Below are 11022 nucleotides of genomic sequence, written 5' to 3'. Positions count from 1 at the left end.
GGTTAGAAAACAATGAGCCGAATCAGCTGTATGAGTAATTCTCCAGTTGTATTCAAATATGCATAATGCTCCATTTATTCAACTGTATTCAACATTAACCTGTCGTGATCTGTATATATTATATTCGTACATAACCAATTGTATTTGTAACACAAATATATTTGCAGCTATACCTTGTTATGTATTTCTGAGCATTGCGAATGGAAATTTAAGGTTTTCTAGTATTAACAAATCACAAATGTTCAAAGTGAGAAAGTTTAATGATAAGCATACATGTCCGTTGAAGGATAAGGTGTATGAGCAACGTCAAGCAACTAGTAGGTTGATTAGGTCTAAGTTTACTAATCATAAGAGGAAATACACGCCAAAGAATATAATTGATGATGTGAAATAGGACTTTGGTGTGGATATTAGTTACATATTGGCGTGGCGCGCTAGAGAAAAGGCAGTGAATTTCTTGAGGGGTGAACCAGCTGATTCATACAATAAATTGCCAAGGTACTTATATACACTGGATATAACTTATTCTGGTTCACACACAAGAAAATATGCTAGATCCACGAACCATGGCACCTCTCTCATTGAAATAGCCAAGAGTTGCTCATTGGGGAAAGAGTCATTGATTTCAAGTCCATCATGCGGCCTCCCCTCCTCCTCCAAACGAGATAAGTGGTCCACCACTTGGTTTTTACTCCCTTTTCTATTTTGGATGTCAATATCAAATTCTTGCAACAAAAACACCCATCTCATCAACCGAGCTTTGGAGTCCTTCTTGCTCATAAGATACCGAAGCGTCGCATGATCCATGTAGACAATGGCTTTTGCACCCATCAAGTACGGACATAACTTCTCAATTGCAAACACAATAACAAGGAGCTCTTTCTCCGTAATGGTATAGTTGACTTGGGCACTATTCATGGTCTTACTAGCATAGTAGACCGGATGAAAACTTTTATTGATGCGTTGCCCCAAAACAGCCCCAACTGCTATGTCACTTGCATCACACATGAGTTCAAAAGGGACGCTCCAATTTGGAGCGGTGATGATGTGAGTAGTTGTCAAATTGAGCTTCAACATATCGAAAGCTCTCATACAATCATCATTGAAGTTGAACTTAGTATCCTTCTCAATAAGCTTGCACAATGGGTTCACCACATTAGAGAAATCTTTGATGAAACGCCGGTAAAACCCCGTGTGGCCTAAGAAACTCCGCATACCCTTCACCGAAGTTGGAGGTGGAAGTTTAGAAATCACCTCAATCTTTGCCTTTTTAACTTCAATTCCATTATTTGAGATTTTGTGGCCAAGGACAATGCCTTCCTAGACCATGAAATGGCATTTCTCCCAATTAAGCACGAAATTTGTTTCTCACATCTAGCCAACACTTTATCCAATTTACAAGACAATCATCAAAAGAATCTCCAACCACCAAGAAGTCATCCATGAAAACTTCAAGGTATTCCTCCACCATGTCCGTGAAGATAGCCATCATACACCTTTAAAAAGTCGTCGGTGCATTGCACAAACCAAATGGCATCCGCTTGAAGGCAAAAGTACCATAGGGACATGTAAAGGTTATTGTCTCTTGATCTTCAGGAGCAATAAGAATTTGGTTGTAGCCCGAATACCCATCAAGAAAGCAATAGAAAGCACGGCCGGCCAATCTATCAAGCATTTGATCTAAGAAAGGAAGTAGAAAGTGATCATTCCTTGTGACATTGTTGAGCTTGTGATAGTCCATATACACCCTCCATCCGGTCACCGTTCTTGTAGGAATCAACTCATTCTTTTCATTGTGACCACTAGCATGCCCCCCTTGATAACCTCCTTCTTGACAACTTCTTGCATATCCTCATTAAGTCTCCTTTGATGTTCAATAGATGGTTTGGCGCCATCCTCCAACTTGATCTTATGCATGCAAAAGGCGAGGCTTATCCCCCGAATATCTGCCAATGTCCACCCAATAGCCTTATTTCTTTTGTGTAGCACTGCAAATGTGGAATCTACCTACATGTTAGTCAAACAAGAGAAAAGAATAACGGGTAAAGTAGAACATGGGCCAAAAAATTCATACCGAAGATGTGGAGGCAATGGCTTCAACTCCAGGATGGGAGGCACTTCAATAAAAAGCTTTGTAGGAGGAGTTGTCATATTTTCAAGATCCAAGGACAATTTCCGGGGTGCATAGTTGTACGACCCCATTCCTTGCAAAGAGTTCACACATTTCATGAAGCCATCCATCTCGTCATCATCAAAGTTGAGCAAGACGGCCTCCAACATATCACCAGCATTGATTGTAGCACTTGTGTCATCAACAATAATATCGGTCACCAAGTCCACAAAAGAGCACACCTCATTGCTATTTGGTTGCCGCATGGACTTACATATATGGAAAAAGTGACCTGGAATGTAAGTTCTCCGGCTTCAACATCACAAAGAGCCCTCCCCATATCAAGGAAAGGTCTTCCAAGAATAATCGGCACCTCATAGTCAACTTCACAATCTAGAATGACAAAATCTGCCGGATGAATGAATTTATCAACATGAACCAAGATATCTTCAATCACTCCCAAAGGCCTCTTCATAGTACGATCGGCCATTTGCAATCTCATAGAGGTGGGTCTTGGTTGCCCAATCCCCAAAGTTTTAAAACCGAATAGGGCATCAAATTGATACTTGCCCCAAGATCACAAAGAGCTTTAGCAAACTCGGCACTTCCAATTGTACAAGGAATCGTGAAAGCACCGGGATCCTCCAACTTAGGAGCCATTGAGTGCATAATTTCACTCACTTGATGAGTGACTTTGATAGTTTCAAAATTCCTTTGTCATGAGATCCTTCATAAAATTGGCATAACCGGGCATTTGTTCCAAAGCTTCAACTAATGGCACATTGATTGAGAAACTCTTCATCATATGAATGAATTTCTTGAATTGATTCTCACCATTTTTCTTGGCAAGTCTTTGAGGGTATGGAGATGGAGGCTTAGGCAATGGTGCCTTAGCCTTTTGCACTACGGGCTCTGGTATATCAATGATATGATCCATAGACGGGTTTACCTCCTCTTGAGTATCTTTCACACTATCATCAATATCAATACAGACTTTATCATTAGGTTGCACCTCATTTCTCGGGATCTCTTCTTCTTGCACCACTTTCTCATCATCCACAAGTTGTCTTTGACTTGAGGTGGGTGCACTCCCACATCTTCCACTTCTTGTAGTAATGGCCATGGCATGCCTTGTGTTGTTTCCACCCTTTGGGTTTACTACCGTGTCACTTGGTAGTGCCCCCTTAAGACGAGAATTTAGAGCTTGAGAGATTTGCCCCATTTGAACTTCTAAGTTGCGTATTGATGTGTTGTGTGAGGCAAGTTAGGCATCCGAATCGACATTCCTTTTCATAATTTGCTTGAACATGTTTTCAATATGCCCCATCCCGTTGTTTGAAGAACTTGAACCATGGGAAGGATAAGGAGGCGGGTTGTTCGGTTGTTAATACATTTGGGGCCTTTGGGAGCCCGACCCCCGGTTGCCTTGATTGTTGTTCCATCCTTCTTGATTGTTACCCCCCCTCCCTAATTTCCTTGATTATTTCCACTCCAATTTCCTTGATTGTTGTTGTGATGCCAATTCCCTTGATTGTTGCCACCGCTCTGACTTCCTTAGTTGTTACAATTCCAATTGCCTTGATTGTTTTGAGGTCGCCATTGTTGTTGGTTTGGGCCTTGGAAGTTGTTTCTTTGCCCTTGAAATTTGTTCACATATTGCACCTCCTCTTCTTGTTCATTATAAGAATCATCTTGATCAAAACAGCTATCTTTTTGCATATAATTCTCCACTCGATTTTGCACTTATGGACCTTTAGTCCTCCTCTTGTTCACCATCATGTTCACTCCCTCCATGGCATTGACTTGCTTGGGATTTTGTACTTAGTAGGGCCTTTGCTAGTTGCGTCATGGTGGTTGTCAACTCGGCAATGACTTGCCCATAGTCTTGCAATGCTTTGTGAAGGTGAATCATGTTTGGGTCACCTTGTAGAACATTGGTCCGGGATTTCCAAGCCGATGACGTTTTCGCCATCTCATCCAAAATATCACATGCCTCTGCATAAGGCATAGTCATGAAATTCCCACCGGAAATTTGATTCACTACACATTGGTTGGCTGTGTTTAACCCACGATAGAAAGTTTGTTGAATCATATTCTTCGTCATATCGTTGTTGGGACATTCCTTAACCATTATTCTATTACGTTCCCATATCTCATTTAGTGGTTCATTTGGCTCTTGCTTGAATGCCAAAATCTCATCCCGAAGTGTAGCCATGTGACCTGGAGAGAAGAACTTAGAAATAAACGTTTTCGCCAACTCATCCCAAGTGTGAATGGAATGGTTTGGCAATTGTTCCAATCAATCTAAAGCTTTTTCCCGTGGAGAGAATGGAAAATCCTTAGCTTCAATACATCCTCAGAGAGATTTGTTTCTTTTCTCCCCCAACAAGTGTCCACAAACCCTTTCAAATGTTTGTACGCATTTTGAGTTGGAGCACCGGTGAAGAAACTCTGTTGCTCAAGCAAAGTGAGCATCACATTGGTGCTTTGAAAGTTGCCCTCCCTAATACGGGGAGGGACTATTGCACTTACATAACCTTTATTAGGTAATATCTGGTGTGGAGCCGCTCGTGGTGGAGGTGGAGGTGGAGCGAGTACATTGTCATGAGGCTCTTGGCCTCTTCTATTGGCTTGAGGTTCAAGAGGAACCTCATCAACTTGATCATCCTCGACGTCCACACCCCTCAAAGGTAAATTTTCGAGCTCATTGTTTGCCATGGTTGTACCTACGATTTCTAAAACAAGTTAGTAACACGGGAAGAAAAGAAAATATTCCGAAAACACACCCAAATATATAGCTAACACTGTTTTAACTCCCCGACAACGGCGCCAAAAACTGATGACGTCTACAACACACCTCTATAGGAGATATGATACGGTCGTATGCAATAATAGTATCCAACAAGAGTCGGGGTCGATTTTCACAAGGAGTTATGAGGGGTGTTAGGAGTATATATTTGAAGCAAGCAAATGGGTTATCTAAGCTTTCACTTCCACAAAAAGGTTTTGTTTTCTATTTCTACTGTTATTCTAATGGATGCAAGCTAAAGAAATAGATTATAGATAAATATTTTTGAGGTTTTTCCAATTGGATTAAAGGCCTAGAGTTGTGACCATAACCTAGGTGTTTGCCTAATGGGATAAAGATATTTATACAGATTTTGTTGATTGGGGTGTATTATAGCTCTCAACTCCACATTACCCACTAAATACCTCTCGGTCAGAGAGTGATTTTTCCCAATTTGGCGTTCTCAATTCCAAATGAGTATCAACCAAAATAGTTGATAAGAGCTCAAGTTGGGTTCTTACTATCTCTAGTTTGAACCCTTTAACTAGGTTAAACAATCTCTCAATTAACCCAATTCCTTGTTAGATATGTTATCCTAGACTAAGTCCCTCTTTCTCAAGTAGAGACTAAGTCAAATAGGCATGAATCAATATTTGCAACCATTAATTCTAAAATTGAAGCATGAACTAAGCTAAATAATCAACACCCAGTCATAAACAAGCATACAATTAATCACTCATAAGGTTTATTCACTAGGGTTGGGTCACAGCCCTAAAACAAATCTAGCTACTCATAATGGGATTTGAATAAAATAAAGATAAAAAGCGAATTAAACTCATAATTGAAGATTAAAATGATGAAATCTAATGTTAAAATACTCAAATAAGCTAAAACGTCCTAAAATAGCAAAGAGAAACGGCTACAGCAGTTGTGTATGTTCAAACTTGACCTAATTTTGTGAAACTCGTCTGTTTATACAGGGCCAAAAATCGCGGACAAAAATGCCCCTCGGGAGGTTCTGCGGCCTCATAATTCCATGTGTGGTCCGTATATTTCTTCAGTTCACAAGTCGGTGAGTTCTGCGGCCGCACAATTCTTGTGCGGTCTGCACTTCACTAAGGCTTCTGGAATGGTCTTTTTGCATACTCTCTGATCTTTGACTCTTAAGCCCAGTTCTGTGGCCCCACAATTCATGTGCGGTCCGCACATTGGTGAAAGTCCTGTTAGGTATTTCTTCTTGGTTTGCGTCCGCAGATAGAATTCTGTGGTTCGCATTTCGTCTGCGACGCAGAATTCTTTCTGCGGACCGCATATTTGTGCTTCTGCGTCCTTTATTGCCTTGTACTTCGGAACACTCCTTTTTGAGTCGGATTTCATCTCGGGAGACTAAAATTCTAGCATTCCTATAATTTGCACAATTTCATGAGTTTCGGGAATATAATTCAATACTTTCAGACTAAAACAAAATCTTAAAGGTGCCAATAAGCAGTCAAAATCCCCACTTATCAACTCCCCCAAACTTAAGTCTTTTCTTGTCATTAAGCAAATAAATTAGTTCCCACCTCCAAAAGTTAAGGGTCATTTCAGCGAGTCAAAGGTGAGCTATCCACACATCAGTTGGGACCAACAATTACCCATATTACTCATGTATTATCAACAAGGGGACAAGTTAAACATTCATGCACATATAGTTCTAATGTGACATTTGAGCTTCAGGCATTGACTTTACTCATCAAGGACTCTTGCACTATCATGTAGGTCATGGTGGACTCCAAACTCCTCCTCCTCTACTTTCCATTTGCCTAGCTCACTTAAAACATTTAGCACTCAATCCAAATATTTATGAAAGGTTCACTCATCTCTCTCAAGAGAATGTCACAAGTACGGCCTCAAGTACCATAGGCTTGCCCCTCATATAGATCACCACTAATGTAAGCTCACTCGGTTTGACATCAAGTAGGACTTCTTTTGGGATGTAATGAATACTTTTGGGTTAGGTAGGATACCGTATGGGTAAGTGGTTACACCTTAAGCACTCCATCTTCCATTTCTCGGCTCACACTTTGTCGATTCTTAGAGGCACTTTCTTCATTGGACTAGAGAGACTTAGCATCACCCTTTCTTGATCATTTCATTTTTTTCTCCCTTTTTGATTTCTCCATGTTTGGGATTATTAGCTCTTTTTGAATCCCTTCAACTTTTCCACTTATTCACTTTTTGCATCTTTCTTTTTGTCTTTTATTTTCTTGCCTTTTCTTCTCGTAGAGATCATTTCTTTTCTCTTTTTGTGCCTTGATACCTTTTTCAAGTTCCTCATATCTCCCCCAAACTCGCATTGCCATTTGTTTCACAAGAGTGTTAAGGAAATCTCGGGTGCCAAGAGAGGGTCACGACCAAATGGGTAAAGGCTTATAACATGGTTATCAAATGAGAAAGGCTATAGGCTCAAAGGGGTTGACTAGGGATAATGACATTGGTTGGCAATAGAAAAATCAAACGGGCCAAGGAGAGAGGGCAAGTTCTAGACCCTTCGCACGGATACTTGGACTAGCAACAATTCATCTCACCCCTCACGTAACCGGATTGTAAAAGAGGACAGATTCGAGGTCTCACAACGACCACATTCAAGTTTAAAGATCACTATGATCCAATTAAACCACTCGATGATTGCCAAAGTCAACACAAGAGTCACAAAGTCACTAACTAGAGTTATTTCTTTCAAGCACCTTGTTTCTAACCATAAGGACATAGTTATGTGTGTTGGTTCCAATTGAAGCATGGTTGACTCTTCGAGCATGACTTAATTAGGCCTTTTTATTCATTACTACTACTATTGTTAACTAAACACAAAAAGGACTCATTCCCTTAAGAAGGTTGTCACGCCATCCATCGTTGGGACGAGTCGCCCCGTTCACACAACAACTACCTTTGGAAAGAACCGTGGCATTAAGAAAACTAAATTATTATTATGTACTAAAAATATTTAAAAAAGCTACTAAATAAAATAAAGAAGCTACTAAATCAAATAAAGAAGTAATAAAGAAACAAAAATAAAGAAGCTAATAAGCAAAAATACTGAAAATAGAATGAATATACATAATGAGAGAAAGAGAGAGAATATATATACATAATAAGAAAAGAGAAAATAATATCAAGTTATGACAGGCCAAATGTCTCAGAATGTATCAAATATTAAAAATAAACTCCACCCCACCCCCACCCCCACCCCCCGAATAAAGATAAGCATTATCCCCAATGCTTAAAAAAATAAGAGTAAAAGGGGGGGAAGAGTGAAGAAAACTCTCTATGGCTCCTTGGACATCTCTGTGTCCCTAGCAATGTCATCAGCCTCAGGCTCAGCCAACCGAATCTCATCATCCTCAACTCTGGGTGTGGCTGGGTTGGCTAACATCTAACGCACTGCCTCAGTAGTGCCGGCAGCAAAGTCTGGCTCATTAGACTAACCAGCTGGTACCGCCGGTGTAGATGGTGCTGTAGGATCTAGGACAGAATGGTCTGGGTCAAACTACATGTCAAAGGGGAGATCTCCGGATGTATCAAGCCTGGTCACCTGTCTATGGAGCTTGTCCACTGACTTTTTGCTAGCCTAGGACTTTCTCATCTTCTTTACTTCTTTTACCAACTCTTCGATCACTGACCCATGTTGTACCAAGGTAGCCATAATAGTATTCCGATTCTCTAAGAGCTTCTTCACTGTCTCTTCAACTGTCGGGGGAAACTGAGGTGCCTGAACAAAAGACTGAGCTGCAACAGTATTTGATAAGCCAGACAGCTTTGCAGTGGCTGTCTGCATCTAGTTTTGAGGCTCGCCAATGTCTGGGAGACTCGCAGCGCAGAAAGTGGGGTAGTAGGCATAGGCACTGGCTTCAAAGACGAGGTGGAATTGTGGTAGGAGCTGCAGTATGGGTTGTGGGGGAAGGCAGAGGCATAGCTACGGCACTGGAGAATGGCTCGACTGAAGTGGATGGAATATCAACTGCCTTAGCAGCTACCATAGCTGGCTCATCATACTGGCCCGCGGTGGTAGGAGGTCAAACTTTCTTCTTTGGATTGTTCGCATCCATCAGTGAATACCAAGTAAAAGGTTTCTTCGGCTTCACCTTTGTATCATAATCCCTCGGCTCTACCCTTGCATCCGTGAGATATTCTGTAATAGTGTTGGGATACGGGTAGGACGAGTCATCTTGCCGAGCAATCACTGAGATGTTGGCCGACATCATGGCTCCCACATTGATAGGGTACCTGGCCATAATAGAAGCAACCAGAACTACCCGAGGAATTGGAAGGTAAGTCTCAATCTTGCTCTGGTCCAGTCTACTACAGACAGAGATTTGCCACCCCTTCACCTCGAAACTCATAGTGCTCCGGTGGATAGGAACCCTAAAGGCATTCCATGGTGGTGGTGGCCCTGGTGCTGCTAGAATCTTTGCTAACCAAGGTTGTGCTGCGTATCCCAATGTATACTTCTCCAAATATTCCTTTGGCTCAATATATTCAAAGCCCAAGTACGTGTTGAGTGTATGCTGATCAAATCTCATTTTTAGGTTACGTACTTTAGTCATTTTTGTTCCCTTTTTTATGTGAGCCAGATTTGCATAAAATTCACTAACCAGTTACTCTTTGGCGTCTACTACACTTTGAAAGAACCACATTCACCCCTTGCGTTCCCTGAATTGTCTCAATACTACTGGGTTGTACCTCTCCAAATCTTTCAATAGAAACTGTCGCTCAAGGGTTAGTGACCTCACTGGCCACCATGTAAAAGCTGATGAAGGCAGCAAAGCTAACAATTCGGTCCTCCTAAACCTCTTTATTCTTCGACCTTTCAAGGCCGGCAGCTGTAGCATCTCCCCCACTGCCATCATTGGGGATATCCTGAACCGGTGTATCTTGTGCATCAGGGACAGGTGAAGCCGATGGCTCAGAAGCCTGACTAGCACTCTTCGATTCCTCGGAAGTGCTATGAGATGAGGACGGCTCATCCCTGAGTTAGTATCTCCCAGGCGGCATTGACTGTACGACCGGCTGATCTTGAACAGAGGCTGAGTTACCCTCTGTTGCATCCTTAGATGGGACATATGAGCTTGTGTCGAAGAGATATACACCTCTCCCCTGCCGATTGTAGCTTTCTTTATAATTGTCTTTTGTTGGCCAAGGGGCAAGGCACTCTTGCCTCGACCCCGAGAAGGTTCACCTCTCCCTTTCGATGTGTCACCGTGTCCTCTAGATCGAACCATTGTCTGTATCAAGCAAAAGCGATTGTTAGTTGTAATTCAATATTTATACATACACTGGAGATATGCAAGTAAGCTATAAACCAGAAGACACAGTGAGGATACAGAGTCAAGCATGCTTACAGGAAACCAGATCTGTCATTCGCACAATTTGATTGTGGCCGCAGATGATGGCTTGCGGACCACACAATTTTGTTTTGCGGCCACAAAAGTCGAGTGCAGTCCGCACAATTCCAATTGCGGCCGCACCTCTAAGACCCAAAAAATTCCAACTCTCTGATGACAGAGAATTGGGTGATGTGCTGCTGCAAGACATTTTCTTCGGTCCGCACAATTAAACTTTCGACCGCACATTGGAGTCTCAATGTAGGGATTCTCTGATCACAGTAAAAGTGCATTTCTACGGCCGCAATGGGAATTCTACGGTCCGCATATTTTACCTTACGTCCGCAGATCCCTTCTTCACTAATGCTACCCTAAAATCAATTTCTGTGGACCGCACAAATTCAGGTGCGGCCACAAAATTCAAAAATTACGAACAGTTCAATTGTTTCATTCAAGATTTTTTAATTTTGTGCACAATTTAACATGACAACATCATAGAAGCATGAAAATATGTTAACCCAGTCCCCATAGAGCATGTATTATTTAACCCATTACAGATTTACCCCCACATGGATACACAATTGAATTCTAATGACAAATGACCTAAAAAGAACTAAAAATCTACAAATTAAAAGAAAAAGATTAACAAGAAATTAAAAAATACTAGATGAATGATTGTAATGAGTGAATTTTTAAGGATGTTGTGTGTGTGGACAGATTAAATCACCAAGAAATTTCAAAAGGACATTATTTCTATGCTTAGA

Source organism: Nicotiana tomentosiformis, chromosome 12 (assembly GCF_000390325.3).
Source record: "Nicotiana tomentosiformis chromosome 12, ASM39032v3, whole genome shotgun sequence".
In the NCBI taxonomy this organism is placed as follows: domain Eukaryota; kingdom Viridiplantae; phylum Streptophyta; class Magnoliopsida; order Solanales; family Solanaceae; genus Nicotiana; species Nicotiana tomentosiformis.
The sequence above is the reverse complement of the archived record's forward strand: the minus strand, read 5'-3'. Positions refer to the sequence as shown.